Source organism: Peromyscus leucopus, chromosome X, assembly GCF_004664715.2.
Source record: "Peromyscus leucopus breed LL Stock chromosome X, UCI_PerLeu_2.1, whole genome shotgun sequence".
NCBI classification, from domain to species: Eukaryota; Metazoa; Chordata; class Mammalia; order Rodentia; family Cricetidae; genus Peromyscus; species Peromyscus leucopus.
The window spans coordinates 110,958,438-110,980,433 of record NC_051083.1 but is presented as its reverse complement, the minus strand read 5'-3'; positions in this window follow the sequence as shown (position 1 = coordinate 110,980,433).

Sequence of the window (21,996 nt, the reverse complement as noted above, 5' to 3'; positions counted from 1 at the left end):
ATGATACCTATTTTATATCATATTTGACACTTGCATACAAATCTAAACATAGCTTAACTAGGTTACCTAGAAATTGTATTAAGTATTTTCCTCAAGTGATTGATATTTACATAGTTACACACACATGCACACACACACACACACACACATATTTACATATACACATATGTGTGTAAGAACCTAAAACAAAAATGGCTGTTACAGATTTATGTATAATTTTTAATAGCTGAAACAAATAATGTACATCAGTTAGTGAAAGGACTGAAAAAGTAGTACTTACTCAGAACAGTTTGTTACTAAGAAACAAAAGATCATTTATATCTATATTATATCAAATACTTACAGACAGAAATGAACTGTTAAACATACCACTATAGGAACACACTGTATCTAAAAAGCCTGATGTATTTCAGTGATATGAAATCCTGAAAAACTCTCCCTGGTGTTCTGGGTGAAGATCAAGGGGACTTTTGGAAAATGGAAAATTGTAGATACAGTGAAAACATAAACAGCAATCAAAAGTTTAGTGTTAGAGGGAGGAAGGTTTCTGAAGAAGAAAAAAAACTCTATATTATGCTGCAATGATTAATTCATGTTATCATGAATTTGCCTAAGTTCAATTTTTTAACATACTCAAACCTCTGATATAAACTGCAGAGATTTAATAATACCTTATCAATATATCAATTTTTTACTAATTTTAAACTTTATATCACATTAAAATACATTCATTAGTTCAGGGTTTCTCTATTCACTATAATATTATGCCTATTAATATAAGGAACATCAATATTGAGCTACAAATAGAAATCTATTTCCTTAATCTTTAATAAAAATGTCCCAAAACTACAATAAATAGCATACTCTATGACAACATATTGAAAGTTTTCACTTTTGTACTATAAGTGAGACCTGAGTTATTTATTTATTCATTCATGCATTCATGTGTGTGTGTGTGTGTGTGTGTGTGTGTGTGTGTGTGTGTGTGTGTATGTTAGAGTTTCTATCACTGTGAAGAGACACCATGACTATGGTGTGGTAGTTTGAAAGAAAATGCCCCCCAAAGGGAGTGGCTCTGTTAGGACATGTGGCTTTTTTAGAATAGGTATGTCCTTGTTGGAGGAAATGTGTCACTGTGGAGGCAGGCATTGAGGTCTCATACATGCTCAGGCTACACTCAGTATCTTAGACTACTTCCTGTTGCCTGCATATCAAGATTTAAATCTCTCAGTCCTTTGTCTGTCTTCATGTCATCATGTATCACCATGATGATAATGAACTGAATCTCTGAAAAATAGCCAACACAATTAAATATGTTTCCTTTACAAGAGTTGCTATAGTCAATGGTATCTCTTCATGTCAATAAAACCCCTAACTAAGCAACTCTTATAAAGGGTCAAAAATATTGAATTGGGTGGCTTACAATTTCAGAGGTTTAGTCTATTATCACCATGACATACACACAGGCAGTCAAGGTGCTAGAGAAGGAGCTGAGTGGAAACTGAGCTATATTTTGATCCCACAAGCAAGAGTAAGTGATCTGAGACACTGGGTATGGTTTAAGCATATATGAGACCTCAAAGCCCCCCTCCATAGTGACACATTTCCTCCAACCAGGCCAAACCCACTTCAACACAGCAATGCTTCCTAATAGTGCTACTTCCTTTGGGGGCCATTTTCTTTCAAACCACCATGGTATGTGTAGAGATCAGAGGACAACACTAAGTAGTTGTTCTTTCCTGTCATCCTGTGGTACATGTTGATTGAACTTAGGTTGTCAAGGTCACATGAAAATGGCTCTACTCAGTGAGCATCTTTCTTTCCCCACTATTAAAATGCTGTTCAACAGATTTATGGCAATATTCAAAACTGCAGAATGAAGATGAATTAATAAGAAAAAGTATAGGTTTATGATACACAAATTAGAAATGATGGGATAAAAAAAAATGGATACCAATTTTGTTAGATGGGAGAAGGGGAAGTGAATAATATGGAAAAGATAGGGGAAATAGGTGAGTATTTATCAAAACACGTTACATGAAATACTTAAATAAATATTATTTTTAAAATGAGAATATTCACAAAACTAGGTAAAAAAGAGCTAGAATAATAAAAATATCCTTTATTCCAAATAAAAGATGTAATCACCAAAATAACAATTGAATTATCTAAGTATTTACTTTTTGAGACCAGGAATAGAGCCATGGTGGAAAGCTTAGTTTAGCTTTCATTTAGAAATTTCATGTACTTTAACTTTTATCTTATATTTGCATAAGTTTTGAGATGATTATATTCAAGATAAAAATGACATAAGCCTTTGAAAATGTATGAACATGTAAAATTAATGGAGTTATTTTATGCTTCCACCAATCACTGGAAAAGCGTTTGAAAATTTGCTTCAGTACTTCTTATGCAGTTCTTTTGAAAAGTTTTACTTTATATAGAAACAACCTCCCTGCAGAAACAATAAGCTATTAAAGGTAATTATAAGAGCATTAATAATTATCATATGGAAAGTATTAAAAGATTTTAAACTCTATTGAGAATTAGTAATTACAGGTCCAATCCAGGATCTACCACTTGGTAGCTATATAGCTTTGACAAAGATTACTAATCCTTGTCACACACAGTTTTCTCATTATCAGTAACTTGGATAAGTAATGCCAACCTTCTGCAGCAATTGCCACAAGTAAATATTTAAAATTTACTTATTTATTACTAAATTGTTATTAAAAGTAATATAAATTTAAATATAAAATACAATATAAAACAAAAGTATGGTTTATGACTTAATAAAGTATATCCTCATGTATGTGAAGACAATATGTAAGGTGATAAAAACTTATTGGTGATAAATATAGGAATGGAGACATCCTGAGTGTCATTTGTTTCCTTTTGTCAATTACAAATTTTTTATAAGGCAGTTACTACTACATCAAAAATTTAAGAAAAAAAAACTAAAATATTTAGACACATAAAGGTAAAACACTAAGAGCATGAGGCAATAGTTAAAAGTTTCTACTTTCAGTACCTTACGCTAGATATTTTTGGCTTTCTGCAACAGCCTGAGAACTCTGTTTATATAAATTATTGTTTTTTCTTGTTTTAGAATAGCTAGTTTTCTCAGTCCTGTTTAGGCAAAAGTGGAAGTAGTGGAGCCTGTGGACTACTAGTTACCTTTTCCCACATTCCAATTTATTGAAAAAATTTATTAATCATTTGATAATATTATGTGATTTATTTTGATCATATCTACCTCTAACTCTCCCTTTCAACTCCTCCCTATGTATCCCTATTTCCCTAGCTCCTTCTCAATTAGATCTGCTCATTTCAAAATTAAGAATGCATATGATGTATGTATCTACAACATCTGGAGCACAGCATTTATATTAGAATTGTGAATACACTCCATCTATCCTAAACTAATTTATGGATGAAGTTTCAGACCTTACATTCTATATAGGAAGGAGGGATAAAAAGATAGCTTTTCTCTTTTCCTTTTCCAGATACTATTTTACTGCCTTTACATAACTGTAAAAACAACAATTACTCCCCACCCCAACAAATAAAAGAAAATCACTGAAGTTTTTAAAAGCAGAAGCTTATTTAACTGTAAGGGGAAAGCTATGAACAGACAATGAAACTCAATGAATAAAGCACAAACTGCTAGAGAACTAGATTGGTGAATGGACAATATCTGATCAGCACAAAGCAACCCAGATCATCACTAAGTCAATCTACTGAGATTTAAAAGAATATGACACATAGATGTAAAAGAAATGTGTGTTCAGGGGTTTAAACAAACAAATAAGTACAATAGGAAATATGTACAATAAGAAAACATTTATTATTTTTTTTTACCAGTGAAATGCATTGGTTAAATAAAAGAGCCGAATGAAACTAATAATTGTGTCATGGAGATATGTGTATGACTATGTGTGTATTCTTCTCCAATTACGTTTTTCTATACTTCTGTTCTGGGAAAATAACATGTATTTTAAAATTGACTCTAGGATTCCACATGCCCGTGATACATTTAACTTCTTTTGAATTTTTTATTATAATTACTGCAATGCATGATTTTTGTTTCTGTACATGTCATTACACTGTATGCATGAAGCAAGTGTGATAAATGTTAGTTATGATTATAACAGGAACTTTACTCTCACTGAGATTCTAAAATAATGTCCACAACATAATCACCTGGATAACAATGTTCTTAAAGTAACAGTACTTGGATGTTGACTGTGATAATTTAAAATCCCTAAAGGGATGGTATAAGTTTGCTTTCGTGAGAAACAAACTCTAATAAGTGAAATTGGATTTAGTTTATTAATATGTAGTTTTGGCTATAACATATGGTAAGAAGTAAAAAAGGCAGCAAAACAAAGAAAAAGAAAGAGCTCTAAACTAACAACAAAGGACTCAGATGAACTCATAAGGAAAATATAAACTAATATGTGTCATCAGTCTTGTCCTGTATTGAAAGGAAGAAAGTTGGGAATGTTGAGCTTTATACACATTTCATACATGGTCATCATTCAGCTGTTGAGAGTCAGTAGACCCGTAGAAAATGAAGCAAACTTAAGTGGTGTAAATAGTGGAAAATGATTAAGTTGATATCCATTGGATTTCAATGTTGACACTAGCTAAATGCATAAGAGATACCGTTCTTACAGACAGGAAGAATCTGAGAGTAGGAAATATTCTGTTTACAGTGCCAGCAAGATGGCTTTTTTTTTTTTTTTAAATAAAATGGTGCTTTCCCCAAACCTGAGGACCTAAATTCTAATTCTATCACTAGGTATCAGACAACTGAAGAATAAAATTAAGTCTTGTAAACTGTTCTCTGATGTGCATGTGTGTGCTCTGGCATGTGCAAGCAGCCCCTCCAAGTAAATGTACTTTAACAACAAACGGCATGCCAAAGAGGAATGGGAAAGCCCAGGGGGCCTTGACTCTACACAAAAAAACCTGCAGGCAACTAAGGAAAATTGAGAGTAGGAGAATCTTCCCCAGGAAAGAGAACACCAGCAGGCTATCCAATACCAAATGATCATCCCTAAAATTATTCATAGATGTAACATTTTAGTAACTGAAATTACTTTAATGAAAATAGAAGCCATGAAACTGAAAGAGCAGGGTAGAGCATATAGGGGGTTTTGGAGGGAAGAAAGGAAATGGATATATGATGTGATTAAAGTATGATCTAGAAAATAAAAAAAAAATTCAAAAGCATTTGTGAATCATGTATTTTGAAATGTATGTTACATTTTATGGATTAACTTACCTCTTAGAGATCTAAACCCTGCAGCTATATGCTTAATTTCTTCATCTGCAGGGTACTTATTTCTACACTATAACAAAAGAATAGCATTTACATTATTTCTAGTTATAATAAAAATCATGTTGAATACAAAGACACATAAACCTCTTTGCTTACCATTTTATTAGGTTCTCTAAATTTTATACTCTTTACATTTTTAATTACTATGTCAAAGAGTATATATACACACATAGATATAAATATATCACATTTATGAAGACCATACATTAGAAATGATATCATATCAGGAATTTGACTTGCATATGAACAAGACACCATCTTCATTTTCAAGTATTTCATTCTAGAATACATCACTTTCATTGGCTGTAGTTCTATACTCAATAAAATGGAAACATATGCTTAACATCAGTATTCATTTCTCTCTGCTACATAGCTTCATAAGCAACGTGACAGGCTACCTTCTATTCCCACCACTATACTTTCCCTGCCATGATGGATTTTACTCTTGAAATATTAAAGAAAACAAACCTTTCCTTCCTTGAGTTGCTGCTTGTCATATATTTTGTCAGTGAAATGAGAAGAGTGACTAATGCCACACTCATCAGAGATATTAGCCTGTGATTCTATTTCCTTGTAGAGCTTTCATCTAGTTTGGGCATTTGCACTATACTGACTTGGAAAATCTGAATTTGAAAATGTTCCCTGCTGGGAGGAAATTAAAAATACCATAACTATTAGTTATGTAAACACTGGGTGGAATTCAACAGTAAAGGCTCTGTGTCTTAAGTTTTTCTTTACATGTATGTTTTTTATTGCTTATCTTATCTGTTTAGTATTTCTATTAATTCATTACTCATTCTTGGAAGACTACATGTGTCTAGAAACTTGTTTATTGTTATAGAATTGCTGATATTATATAGTTATTATTTTTCATAGTGGTTTCTCATGATCATTTGTATTTCAGCAGCAGTGATTGTAAAATATACTTGCCTTTTATTATCTTCTTTCTTTGATCAGTCTTCTCAATTTACATCATTGGTGTAGCTAAATGCTTATCTATATTGTGTATGTTTTGCAAAAAAAAAGTACCCTTTTACTGACTTTTTTCATACTCTTTATTGGACATGTTTCTAGCCTGACCTTTATTTCCTAATAAAGAGAATTAGTTTAGTATTTTCTAATTCCATGAGGTAAAGCATTAGATTACTCTTGACCTTTGTTTTTAAGTAAGCATTTCTTCCCTTTAGGACTGATTTGCTGTATTCATGAACAAAATGGCTTTACTGTTCAGTCCTACTAAACTGAAAGTCAAAATTAATATGAATTACCTAAAACCTCATACATAAATCATAAATGAGGATGAATCTCATTCAGTGAGGAAGGTGAGTACCAGACAATACCATTACAAGATAAAAGGATTATAAATCTCTTTGATTATTATAAACTCAACCTCAATGAAAATTGCTTATGAACAAACCTAGCAAAATAGAAATGGAGATTATATGAAATCATGGTACTTATCTACTCTAATAAGTAACATGTTTAGTTTGACAATTGAAAATAAATCAGTACAATGTAGCTCAAAGTTCTGACATTAATGTATATAAATAAGCACCGAAAAACATTTGAAAACAAATCCTGAATTCTTTCATGGTTAAAAATCAACAATACTACGTATAAAGCAAGCATTTCTAGACACTTTATAAAACTTTATGAAAATATACAGGTAATACCTTAATTAGAAAAAAACATATTATAAAAAAATCTAAGTTCAGAAAAATCAAGAATAATTTCTTTCACCATTCACATTTTACTTGGCAGCTGAGGTTTTAGAAAACGCCACCAGTTACAAATTGTGAATAAAAGATAACAGAATTGTAAAGGAATGAGCAAACTGTACATTTGTGATCATATGAGGGTATGCATAGACAATTTATGTTAATCTACCATATTAGCTTTAGAACTAATAAACTTTCTGAGCAAATATACAAATTTCCAGATTATGGCACAAATATAACCTACTTTCATTGTGTTTGTTTTTGAAATTATAATTACAACATCCCCCTTCCCTTTCTTCCCTCCAAACCCTCCCACATTTCCCTCTCCAGTGTCCTTCACATTCATGACTGTTTTTTAATCAATTTTTCACACACACACACACACACACACACACACACACACACAACCTGATCAGTCTATATAATGTAATGTAATGATTTTTATGAGCCTGTAATTTTGCTTTCGCTGTATTTTTAGCTATACAGCGTTATGGAATATTTAACTTTATAAAGATGTGTTACATTTGTTTATGCTATGAAATATTACTTTCATTGTGTAAAGAGTGTGTTACATATATTCCTGCTGTCTTTGTTAGTGATGAAAAGATGTGTTACATTGGTTTATGAAGGATTTGTTTAATTATGTGAAGATGTGTTGCTATTTCACCTGCCTGTCTAAAGCACCTGATCAGTCTAATTAAAAGCCAAATGTCCATTAGGCAGGCAGAAGAGAGATAGGCAGGGCTGGTGGGGAGAGAGAATAAATAGAGAAGGATAAAAGGGAGAGAAGAAGGAAGAGAGGGGAAGAAAGACAGCGACATGCCTGGGGTCAGAAGCCAGGCAGCCACCGGCCGAACAGACAGATACAAGAAGCAGTGAAAAGAAGATATACAGAAAAAAAAAAAGAAAGATTTAAAAAAACAGAAGGAAAATGAAGATGAAGAGATGCAGGTTCAGTTCTAAGAGCTAGCAAGAAACCAGCCAAAACTAAGGCCCAGCATTTGTAACGAATAAAAGGTATCAGTGTCATTTGGGAGCTGGTTGGTGGCCTAAAAGAAAGCCTGGTATAATACAGAATACAAAATGTACTTAACTTAGCATGAAGCTATTAGCTAATTTTGCTACTGAGTCACAAAACTAGAGATAGTATTCTTTTTTTTTTTTTTTAGTGTGACAAGGAACTCTTCCCTCAGAATATCTTTGATTTTGCTTTGATTTTTAAAAGCAACAGATGTGAGTACAAAATAAAATTCCTTTTATTAGCTGAAACCTTTCAAAAATAATTGATATCAATCTACTTTTATGTTTAAATGTATCATAAAAGATTTAATTAACACTCATTCAAAAAGTATTTCCTGAGGCTAAATCCTAATCCAGTACTAAATATTACAACACTACTGTAATTTAGTTGTACTTTGCTTAAACATCTAAATGAACCATAAAATCATTTAGATCACCGGTTTTTACTGAAGTATCTTAAATTTTCCTTTGTAAAAGCATATATTGAATCTTTTGGCTAACCTCTATGAATTGTATATATTAAGATAGTTCAATGGAACCTTTCCACAAGCAAATATAGCATTCATTCATAAAATTCCCTTTATCTACCTTCTACTTGCTTTCCTTTCACAACTACTATTAACACCATCCTGCAAGTCAACACTTTCTGTAAATTTCACATTTTACAGTAAACACGGGGTTTTTGCGCTGATCTTTCTTGTTTTATCTTATTTTATCTCTTGTCCTCCAGTTCCATCTATTCTGATATCAACTACAGGCACTCATTCATGTTTATGGGTGACAATACCCTGTTGTCTATGCATACTTATTTTTCTTTATCCCTTTACCTACTGATGAGATGCATTTAATGCGAACCCATGTCTTAAGAAAAAAATAAGTAAACACTTTAAGATATTCATATGGACAATGATTTTCATGATAGGAGGCCCAAAGATCATCATGTTGCCAAGTAATTATTTGCTTTGTTCCTTTGTTTGAACAAGACGAATAATGTAAGTCCTCCAAGTTAACAGGTAGAGAAATGTTGCTATAGGTAGTACTGAAGTTTATGAAATTTATTCAGGGTTCAATTAGCTAATAAAGATATTGAATGCACATCTTTGAAAATAATTATAATTTATGGAGGTTGATACTTTTTCTCATGCATACACAGCAAAGAAAGTGAGTTCTTTAATGGAATTTCAAAGCTTTCTGCTATCAGTAACAATCAGCTGTGATTTTACAGGTGATTCAGACATAAATGGAAGCTCCCTAGGTTTTTCTGGTACAAAAGAAAAATAGAGTTACTGCATTATACAGTATATTTATATTTGAACTCCCTTCAATGATCTGAAATGATTAATGCAAGTGGTTAATTTAATATCTTCAATTTTATTTATGTAAATATACATAAAGACAAAATTTCTAATGTGCTTGTGTACAAAACACAACGTAAAGGGCAGTTACTTTTTAAAGCATACTTTACAAATGGATTGGTCTGTCTTTTGGCTATCAGTTCCTTTTTAAAATTGTTCAGGAAAACACAGGGTGACCATATGTTAAGACTGTCATAGAAAACATTTCTCCACAGACACTAAAATTGTAAATGGGGCCATCAAGGCCTTTGTATTCAATTTCTTTGAGAATGTACTTTTAAAAATCGACACCTTTTCTTCCTTTGCTCATCTGTTCTAAGCCAATGTTATTTGCTCAAGCTTTTTTTTTTGTCCCACTCAGGACTAGGCGGAGATCACACAGAAGCTCATCTAAGCATCAAACCAATGAACTTTCCACTCCTACAAGTCTGCATTCCTTAACAGTCCCACGGGGAATTGTGACTACAGCACTTAGTCCCTTGCTCTCTTTTCAGTCTGCCTATTTGTCTCCACTTAATGTAACATTTAATGTATTGTTCACAGTGATGAGTGAGTTTCCATCACCTACTAGAAGCCAGATAAGTGTGTGCAGAAAAAAACCCACGCATTTGCCTGTTATATCTGTGTTTTCCATTTCTGCATGTTTTTATGAGAGTTAAAGTTTATTTAAAAACTCATATTTTTCCCTTTGTTCTCTGTACATTTCCATTTAAAAATATCACTGTCTTTTTGTGTCCCAGAGAATGTGTCAGTAATAAGTAATTGCTTATACCTGCCTTTAATTCATATATATATATATATATATATATATATTTATATATATATATATAATTCATATATATAATTCATATATATAGTATGTGAATTATATATATACATACACACACATATATAAATCCATATATATGCCATGTGGATGGCATATACTTTTTTAAAATTATTGATATTCATATAGCTCTTTGTATACATTTGATTTCTTCCACTAATGAAATGTCGAATTGATCAGAATCTTCTGAATTTCAAATGCAAACATTAAATAATAGCCATTTGTTGATATTTCAGGCAAAATGTCAATTAAGTGGTTTATCCCACGTTTGTATTGTTCATTTCACAGTATAGATATTTTATTGCAGAGCTTAAAGCACCTAGGAATTCCAAAGCACTGACTTGATGAACTCTATAGAAGGGTAATAGGGAAAAGAACTTTTCAGTTTTATTTGTGACTCTGAATTAATATTTGTTTATTATATTTTAGTGTTGGTGAATTATTGAAGGAACCAATAATGTTTTGTTTTAAGAGACTCAGACAGTTCTATGACATGTGTTTAAATAAAAAAGCTCACCATGTCTAAATCCTTAAGTACCCATAAAAATGACTTTGCCTGTATTTTGAAGTTTGCCAGTTTGCCTTTTAACCTATGACCCCAAGTTTTGAACAGTAAGATTAATAATGAGAGGAAAAAAAAAAAACAGGTAAACAGGTAAGACCACTGAGTGGGGCAACTATAGAAATGCTCTTTCTCAGGGAAGGGTTTTTATTTCTTTTTCTCACTACGGAATCTCTCCAGTTGTTACATTATGTCTACATCTGCTTGAACTTTAGTTTAATGTCTCTAAAGAAGATTAATGCCTTCTAAGAGAGTGGCAGCTTGGCCCTGTCAGATTCTCATCATAAATAAACACAATATGTTGCATTAATAATTCTCATTATCCCAACAAGAAAATCTGAAATGATAGTTTTAATATTCCTTTTATGTTTTCTAATACTTGTATTTACTTAGAATTTTAAAAAAGCCCTTTACAAATTCATTCCAGCTTTCTCTTTTTGCAATATTGTTTAGAGGAGTGGTCTGCTCTCTACCAACTGCTTGTTTCTAAATCTTTATGAACCATCCATCATATTTATCACAGTCGATTAACATGCTTTCAAAAGAGCACTCCAACATGTAACTCTCCACAGTGTCCTAGATCATAGTGCAAATTAGAAGGATGGGGACATATTATTATTTCTTTCCCCAACTGTTTGTTCTCTAAATAGATAATTCAGAATAACCTAATCTTGTAAATGTTTATAAATGATAACCATGGCTTCAGGTGCCATGCATCCTAAAAGAGAATTAAACATATACATATATTCTTCTCAGGCTACAACATAACATTGTTTGTGGTTCTATGCAGATCCTCACAAATACTTCAAAAATGCCCTTTTGTGAGTCAAAAATATTATGCTACTAAACTTGCCTACAAATAAAATATAGGTTGTGTTTCATCCTCATCGGTGTTTTCCATTACATTTATTATATTTGGCAAATGTTTAACTTTAACAAGCAAATTTTATCTACTCTGTTTAGTCGTATTTCTAATTACTTTGTCAAAGCTCTTGTTACTTCCCCCCACTTTGCATTGATTCATTTACAACAGAACACCCCCCAAAAAAGTTCTTTTTTTAAATTTTAAGAACATATCAACATTTCTCCACAAAATTAAGTTTAATATAGAATATTTTTTAATATTAATACACAAAATACTTAAAACGCTTATATATATAAAAATTACAGAGTTAACAGTATTGTCACAGACTGGAACATTTGATGTTCTCTGTATTTGTGTTATACTTAACCTTACCACAGTGAGGCACTGTCCTGCAGTGGTAAAATACGTAGGTCTTCTTGGAGTGAAATACATTTATCAGAAAATGGTAAATACTACCCTTACCTGTGATTACATATAACTCAAACATTCTTAGACGCTCACTATATTATTCTGTAAAATGTAAATAAATTTCTGTAAGCATCTTATTTAAATTTGTTTACACACACACACACACAAGAAATAAAAGAAAAAGGAGACCTAATTGACTAGTGGGGAAGAGAAAGTGAATCAGTGACAAAAGAAAGACAAGATAGGATCCTGGATCATGTAAGAATATGATTAAAATACATTCTATGCATGTACAAATATGTTGTAATAAAACCTATAATTGTCTACAATTACACATATTGAACATAACTAATTCAAAAATTCCACACAAATATTACAGTAGTTTGTACAGGGTCTTGGAGATCATAATTGTTCCATAAGTAATGACTGGTACAAAAAGTAGGGTTCTTATATATCAATAACACAAAAATTGTTATTTTTGTATTGTATCAACCTAATTTGATACAATACATGTACAAAAGCATATAATAGCAATGCAGATTTTGCTAGCACATATATTCAATAAATAGATTAATCAATGCCTCACTTGATGGAAGCAAATAGTTCTTTGCTGTCAGTCTTACCCTTCATCACTTTGTTTTTTAGAGAGTTTGATAATCTCATGTTTCATTTACTATAATGCCATTGGCTTTCAGAAATCTTTAAAGATATATTGCCTATAGTTGTATGATACAACAAGGGAAACTATAAGGGAATTTACATAGGCAAGTTTCACAGAAAGGATTTGATCCAACCAAGATTTCTCCAATCAGTACCTTGAGGGATCATCCTGGATTAAAGATCATATAGGGAAATAAACAAAGATGTTGTAATTCAGAACTCCTCACTAATCTCCTGAGATTTAGAATTCTAAAAAAGCTCCACAGCTAGAGTAGTAGAAAGGTGGAAGGCTCGTGCTTAAAAATGGATCTCACTCAGCATGTCCTTGGCCTTCAAAAAATACTTGAAAATTTCTTATATGTCCTTGATGGCAGTTTAGTCTTTGTGTAAAGGTATAAAGACGCACATATTCTGGTGTTTGCTAATCTTTGCAAAGAACAAGAATTCTGTAGAAAAGAGGAGTTTGATGAAGTTGTTTGTGTGGATGAATATGTAATGATTGCACAAACACACACCATACATACCTAAACAGCAAACAATTTTACTAGAGTATATTGATTTGGAAGTCCGTTTTATCACTTCATACCAAGTTATGTTTTACATAATGTGAACTATTTAATACTTTGAAATTCTAACTACTATTCTGTTTTGTTGTTGTATATAGGCAGACTCTTAAAACATTTAAATTCTTTATCCATTAGCTAGGAACAGCACTACCAGTCATAAGATCCTTTCATCCCTGCATGAAGTCATATAAAGATTCATGGAGACTAGATTACTTATGATTTTGTCTAAAGTACCCAGAAACAAAATGAAAATCGAAACAAAATCTTCTTAATTAACAACAAACTACAGGGACATAATTTTTCACATGTCCATCTCAGTAATCTTACAGTCTTTGAACTTTGACAAGCATAAAGAAAAACAGTCTTCTCGACAATGATTCAGAGTGGAAAGCATTCAGGGAATTTAGTTTCTTGCCAAATTGAAAGACACAGTAAATAACTCCTCCATGTTATTAGAGAAGATAATGTTGCCTAAAAAAGAACCCCAGTGGCATTTGAATTTAACTGTAGTTACTAGTGCAATATCTAGTTGAACTATCCTCATTTGAAAAAAGAAAAACACGTAGTTATCTCATAGTGAAAGAGTTGAGGGATTCCTGCCATTATTTTTGTACAGTGAAATAGTATTTCCCACACTGGAAAAGTCATGGTTACTTTCTCCCCAAAGTCCCTGAAAAAACCTTGAATTTATAAAAATCAAACAAAACCAAAATACTTCAATGTATGTTAAGACATCTCTCTTAATCATTGTTGAATGAAAGAAATAAGTCATTTTTTTAAAAAATTAGAATAAATAATGAAAAATCACATTTAAAATCAACACAATTTGCTCTGTAGGAATGAGGCAATATTTGGACTGGCTCATTTGAATTTAGACAGGGTAATGTAGTTTAAAGAAACTAGTTGCTTTTGTTTTTCCAGAGTAGTCCCTCTTAAACTGGCACATTACAAAAGAGAATGGAGGTGACGTTTTTTTGTGTCCAATGTAGCACAGCTAGGAAATGGTAGAGGTAGAAACATAACTATATGCTCCTAATTCCAAATTCATTTTTCTCTTTTTAGATTTCATCTGCCTCATTGTTGTCTTATATTTATATATACTTTAAAAATTCTTAATCTGCTTCTTCACACAATAGTTGAAAGAACAAATTAGTATCTATAAGAATCCATTTCTGCTCTGGCAGGAGCATCCTACCCTACCAGAGGCCAGATGAGTACCCTGAACCTTGGGTATTACTGCCTCTCCACCTCACTACACCTGCTCAGCATAAGCCCAACTTCCCCTACCCTCATTGTCACCATATTCCAGGACTCATCTCTGGTTGAAGTCTCTTATTCCATCAGATGCCAGATTAACATCGTGATTCCCAAAACTCAGGCCAGCTCCCTGAAAACCAAGAAGCATCCTGTATCCCAGAGGACTCCTAGCCAAATCAGAGGCCATGAACATGGTCAGAACTCCAGGCCTCAACTTGGGCTGCAACCTGCTGCTGGACCAAGGCTATCCAGATGATCAGAAATCCAGCCCACAACTTGTATAGAGACCCTCTACTCAACCACAGGCAATTCAGCCAGAAAGCTAGAGAGGAAACAGAAACCAAGGGAAAAAACACCCATCCAACAAAGACATACACATAACTTGGCACCTAGACCTACAATCACTCCAAATCCAGATGCCTAAATGTCAGTGTATGACCACAATCAATGACAGCCTGGGTAATATGTCACCACGAGAGCCCAGCTATCCTATTACAGCAAGCTCTGAATATTTTAACACTGCTAAAATGTAAGAAAATATTCTCAAAATAACTCTGTGAAAATGATAGAGGTCCCTAAAGAGGAAATAAACAAATCCCATAAAGAATTCAAGAAAAAGACAATAAATTGGAGAAAATCCATAAATTCAGTCAAGAATGCTAAGAAATACAAACAACTGAAGGAAATAAATAAAACTGTTCAATACCTGGAAAATGGAAATAGAAGCAATAAAGAAAACACAAATTGAGGGAAATCTGGAAATGGAAAGTAAAGATAAGCAAACAAGAACTACAGACACAAGCATCACCAACAGAATACAAGAGATGGAAGAGAGAATCTCAGGCATTGAAAACATGATAGAAGAAATTCATACAGCAGTCAAAGAAAATGTTAGATCTAAAAATATTCCTGACAAAAAAAATTCAGGAAATCTGGGACACTATGAAAAGACCAAACTTAAGAATAATAAGACTAGAAGGAGATGTTTCCCAGCTCAAAGGCCCAGAAAATATTTTTAACAAAATCATAGAAGAAAATTTACCTAACCTAAAGAAGGAGATGACTAGAAAGGTAGAATAAGCTTAGAAAACACCAAGTAGATTGGACCAGTAAAGAAAGACCCTTTGCCACATAATAATTAAAACAATAAACACACAGAACAAAGGAAGATTAAGAGCTGTGAGAGGAAAAGGCCAAATTACATATAAAGACAGACCTACTAGAATCACACTCAACTTCTCAGTGAAGGTTAAATATCAGAAAGACCTACACAGATGTGCTGCAGACTCTAAAAGACCTCAGATATCAGCCCAGACTACTATACCCAGCAAAACTTCCAATCACAGTAGATGGAGAAAGTAAGATATTCCATGATAAAGTTAAATTTAACAATAGCTATCAATAAATCCAGCTATACAGAAGGTTGTAGAAGGATAACTCTAACCCTAGGAGGTTAACTATACTTTCAAATGTAGTGGGCTTTCTTTTGGGCAACTAACCAGCACAGAAACTTAATATTAGTTATGAATTCTTAGCCTTATCTTATGCTTGTCTCATGAGCTCTTATAATTTAATTTAACCTATTTCTGTTTATCTATGTTTGCCTTGGGGCTTTTTAACTTTCTTTCATTCTGTAGGACCTATTATGTATCTATCTTGAAGCCTCCGGGCTCACTGATCCTGGACATCTACCTCTGTTTCTCCCTTGTTCTCTCTATTTCTCTCTGTCTGCCTGTCTGTCTCACATTCTCTTCTCTAAGCCTAGATTACTCTTCCTATTTATTCTCTCTATCTGTAAGCACCACCTGTCCCTCAATTGCCTAGCTATTCGACGTTCAGCTTTTTATTAGACCAATCAGGTGCCTTATGCTGACAAAGTAACACATCTTTGCATCATTAAATAAATGCAGCATAAACAAATGTAACGCATCTTTGCCTAGTAACCAAATATTCCAGGACACACAAAAAACAGAGGCAATAAATAATCTCATACCAGCATTATCCAAAGAAGGAACACACACACACACACACACACACACACACACACACACACACACACACACACACACTGAACAGCAACCACAACAACATAACCGGAATTACCAATCATTGGTCATTTATATCTCTCAATATCAATGGACTCAACTCCCCAAGAGAAAGACACAGACTAATAGAATGGATGCAAAAGCAAAATCCATCCTTCCACTGCATACAATAAGCACATCTCAACATCAAAGACAGATATTAACTCAGAGTAAAGGGTTGGAAAAAGATTTTCCAAGCAAATAGCCCCAAGAAGCAAGCTGGTGTAGCTATTCTCATATCAAACAAAACAGAATTCAAACCAAAATTAATCAAAAGAGATTGGGAAGGACACTTCACACTCATCATGTTTCTTTTTCTTTTTTTTTTTAAGAAATTTTTTATTCATTTCACATACCAATAAAAGACCCCTTCTTCCTTCGTCCCACTCCTCCAGCTTCCCCCTCCCAAACCACTCCTTTTTCACTTCTACAAGAAGGTAAGGCCTCCCATGAGGAGGTACATTTAGCAGAGGCAGGTCCAAGCCCCTCCTCCTAACTCAAGGCTGTGCGAGATGTCCCATCATAGGTTGTGGACTCCAAAAAGCCTGTTCATGCACCCATGGATAGATTCTGTTCGTACTGCCAAGATGCCCCTTAAGGAGATCAAGCTACACAAAAGTCTTGCTATGTAGAGGGCCCAGTCCAGTGCCATACAGGTTCCACAGCTGTTGACCTAAATTTTGTGAGTTAACACTAATTTGGTTTGGTAGTCTCTGTAGCTTTCCCCATCATGATCTTGATGCCCTTGTTCATAGAATCCCCCTTCTCTCTCTTTGACTGGACTCCTGGAGCTTGGACTGGTGTTTGGCTGTGGATCTCTGCATCTGCTTCCATCAGTTACTGGAGAAAGGCTCTATGATGACAGTTAGGGTATTCACCAATCTGATTACTGGGGTAAGCCAGTTCATGCACCCTCTCCACTATTGCTAGTAATCTAAGGTGGGGTCTGTAGCAGGAGACTTAAAAGTTCTTATTAATAAAACAAACCTGGAGCCAAGTATTGGAGTGAACACTAGAAGATCAGAGAGACAGAACAAGCCACAGCTAACCTCACCTGGTCAACTTCTCAGCTGATCTTGTTTCCTCAGACTGAAAGCCTCTGTGTCCTCATTTCTGAATGACTCTCAGCTGAACTGTGCTGCTCAAAAGCCTGAAAGCTTAACCAGCCAAATGTTTCTAGTTCCTGGTCTTCATGCCTTATATACCTTTCTGCTATCTGCCATCACTCCCTGGGATTAAAGGCTTGCTTTCTGGGATTAAAGGCATGAGCCACCATGCTTGGCTGAATCCTTGAACACATGGATATCTGCCTCTGGAATGCTAGGATTAAAGGTGTGTGCTACCTACCACTGCCTATCCTAAGTATCTAGTGGCTTTTCTGTTCTCTGACCCCAGATAAGTTTATTAGGGTACACAATATTTTTGGGAACACAATACCACCATAGGGGTCATCCTTGGGGATTCCTGGAAACTTCCCTAGCTCCCAGTTTCTCTCTATTTCTATGATGTCCCCCTCTATTATGGTATCTTTTTTATTGCTCTCCCACTCCATCCCTGTTCCAGCTCGACCATCCTGTTCCCTTATGTTCTCATCTACAATATCCTACCCTCTATTGCCTCCCCGTACCCACAATTTACTTAGGAGATATCATCGATTTCCCCTTTCCAGGGTGATCCATGTGTCCCTCTTAGGGTCTGCCTTCTATGGTGTTGTGGGTTGTAGTCTGGTTATCCTTTGCGTTACATCTAGTCTCCACTTATGAGTGGAGTACATACCATGTTTGTCTTCTGGGTTACCTCACTCAGGATATTTTCTAGTTCCATCCATTTGCCTGCAAATTTCATGATGTCATTGTCTTTTTACTTCTTTTTTTCAATGCTGATACTTGTAGTTTTATTTCTTTTACTTTTAAAGATATATTTTATTTTTAATTATTGTAACTCTGTGTTGGTACAGGTGTTCCCAGAAACCAAAGCCACTGGATGCAAGAACTATCAATACATGTGATTGTGAGCTGCACAGTGTGGGTGCTGCGAACTGAACTCAGGCCCTCTGTAAGAAGATAGGCTTATAACCAGTGATCTGTCTCTAAAGTCCCTATTTATGGCTTGAAAATAAAAGTATTAGTTATCCTGAAATCAAACCTATATGAAATATGTCATGTTTTTCTCATAAATCTAATTAAATTATTTTTTATAATTTAATTTAATTTTGCATATCAGCCACGGATTCCCTTGTTCTCCCCCCTCCCCACCTTTCCCCAGCACACCCCCCATTCCCATCTCCTCCAGGGCAAAGACTCCCCTGAGGATTCAGTTCAACCTGGTAGATACAGTCCAGGCAGGTCCAGTCCCCTCCTCCCAGGCTGAGCCAAGTGTCCCTGTATAAGCCCCACATTTCAAAGAGTCAACTCATGCACTGAGTACAGGACCCGGTCCCACTGCCTAGATGCCTCCCAAACAGATCAAGCTAATCAACTGTCTCACTTATCCAGAGGGCCTGGTCCAGTTTGGGGCTCCTCAGCTGTTGGTTCATAGTTCATGTGTTTCCATTTGTTTGGCTATTTGTCCCTGTGCTTTATCCATTCTTGGTCTCAACAATTCTTGCTCATACAAACCCTTCTCTTTCCTGCCGATTGGACTCCTGGAGCTCCACCTGGGGCCTGGCCATGGATCTCTGCATTCCGTTCCCTCAGTCAATGGATGGGGTTTCTAGCACGACAATTAGGGTGTTTGGCCATCCTATCACCAGAGTTGGTCAGTTCAGGCTGTCTCTCAACCATTGCCAGCAGTCTATTGTGGGGGTACCTTTATGGATTTCTGTGGGCAGCATTTGTTGAAGATGTTTCTTTTTTCCATTGTACAGTTTTGGCTTCTTTGTCAAAAATTATATGTTCATAGGTGTGTGGATTAATGTCAGGGTCTTCAGTTCGGTTCCATTGGTTCACATGTCAGTTCTTGTGCCAGTACCAAGCTGTTTTTATTATTAAAGATCTATAGTAGAGCTTGAAGTCAGGGATGGTGATACCTCCTGAAGTTGCTTTATTGTAAACAATCCTGGATTTTTCATTTTCCCATATGAAGTTGCATTTTGTTCTTTCTGCCTCTGTGAAGAATTGTGCTGAGATTTTGATGGGGATTGCATTGAATCTGTAGATTGCTTTTGGTAAGATTCCCATTTTTGACTATGCTAATCCTACCTATCCATGAGTATGGGAGATCTTTCCATTTTCTGATATTTTTTTTTCAATTTCTTTCTTCAGAGACTTAAAATTCTTGTCATACGGGTCTTTCAGTTGCTTAGTTAGAGTTACCCCAAGATATTTTATGTTATTTGTGGTTATTGTAAAGGGTAATGTTTGATTTATTTCTCAGTCCATTTATCATTTGTATATAGGAGGACTACAGATTTTTTGAGTTGATCTGCCACATGTATCCTGAATATTACTGAAGGTGTTTATAAGCTGTAGAAGTTCCCTGGTAAAATTTTTGGGGTCACTTATGTATACTATCATATCATCTGCAAATAGTGAAAGTTTGGCTTCTTCCTTTCCAACTTGTATCACTTTGATCTTCTTTTGTTGTCTTATTGCTCTTGCTAGAACTACAAGCACTATATTGAATAAATATGGGGAGAGCAGACAGCCTTGTCTTGTGGCTGATTTTAGTGGAATTGCTTTGAGTTTCTCTCCATTGAATTTGATGTTGGCTGTTGGCTTGCTGTAAATTGCCTTTATTATGTTTAGGTATGTTTCTTGTCTTCCTGTTCTCTCCAAGACCTTTATTATAAAGGGTTATTGGATTTGTCAAAGACTTTTTGAACATCTGATGAGATGACCATGTTTTTTTTTTTTCTTTCAGTTTGTTCATATGGTGTATTACATTGCCTGATTTTCCTATGTTGAACTATCCTTGTACCTCTGGGATGAAGCCTACTTGATCATTGTGGATAATTTCTTTGATGTGTTGTTGGATTCGGCTTGCCAATATTTTATTGAGTATTTTTGCATCAATGTTCATGAGGGATATTAGGCTGTAATTCTCTTTCTTTGTTGCATCTTTGGTGTTGGTATCAGAGTAACTGTGGCATCATAAAAGGAGTTTGGTTAGCTGGGCAGTGGTGGTGGCACATGTCTTTAATCCCAGCACTCGGGAGGAAGAACCAGGTAGATCTCTGCCTGTTCGAGGCCAGCCTGGTTGAAAAACAAAACAAAACAAAAACAAAAAAAGGAGTTTAGTAATGTTCCCTCTGTTTTTATTGTGTGGAATACTAGCTCTTCTTTGAAAGTCTGGTAGAAATCTGTGCTGAAACCAACCGGTTCCGGCCTTTTTTTTTTTTTTGGTTGGGAGACTTTTAATGACAGTTTCTATTTCCTTAAGGGTTATTGGTCTATTTAAATTGTTTATCTTGTCTTGATTTAACTTTGGTATGTTGTACATATCCAGAAAAGTGTCATTTCTTTTAGATTTTCCAATCTTGTGAAGTACAGATTTTGGAAGTATGACCTGATGATTCTCTGGATTTCCTTGTTGTCTGTTATTATGTCTCTCTTTTCATTTCTGATTTTGCTATCTCTCTATCTCTGCCTTTTGGTTAGTTTGGATAAGGGCTTGTCTATCTTGTTGATTTTCTCAAACAACAAATACTTTGTTTTATTTAGTCTTTGTATTGTTCTCTTTGTTTCTATTTTATTGATTTCAGCTCTCAATTTATTTCCTGGCATCTATTCTTCCTGGGTGAGTCTGCTAATTTTTGTTATGGAGCTTTTGTGTGTATTGTGAAGTTGCTGGTGTGAGATCTCTCCAACTTCTTTATGTGAGCATTTAGTACTATGAATTTTCCTCTTAGCACTGCTTTCCTGGTGTCCCATAAGTTTGGGTATGTAGTATATTCATTTTCATTGAATTCTAGGAAGTCTTTAATTTCTTTCTTTATTTCTTCCTTAACCCATTGGTGATTCAGTTGAGCACTAATCAGTTTCCATGCGATTGTAGAATTTCTGTAATTTTTGTTGTTGTTGAAATCTAACTTTAAGCCGTGGTAGTCCAATAAAATAAAGGAGGTTCGTACAATTGTTTTGTATCTCTTGAGATTTGCTTTGTGACTGAGCATGTGGTAAATTTTAGAGGAGGATTCATGGGGTACTAAGAAGAAGGTATATTCTTTTTTGTTAGGGTGGAATGTTCTTTAGATATCTGTTAAGCCCATTTGAATCATAATGTCTGTTAGGTCTCTTATTTCTCTGTTAAGTTTCAGTCTGACAGATCTGTCCAATGGTGAGTGTGGGATGTTGAAGTTTCTCACTATTAATGTATGGGGTTAGATGT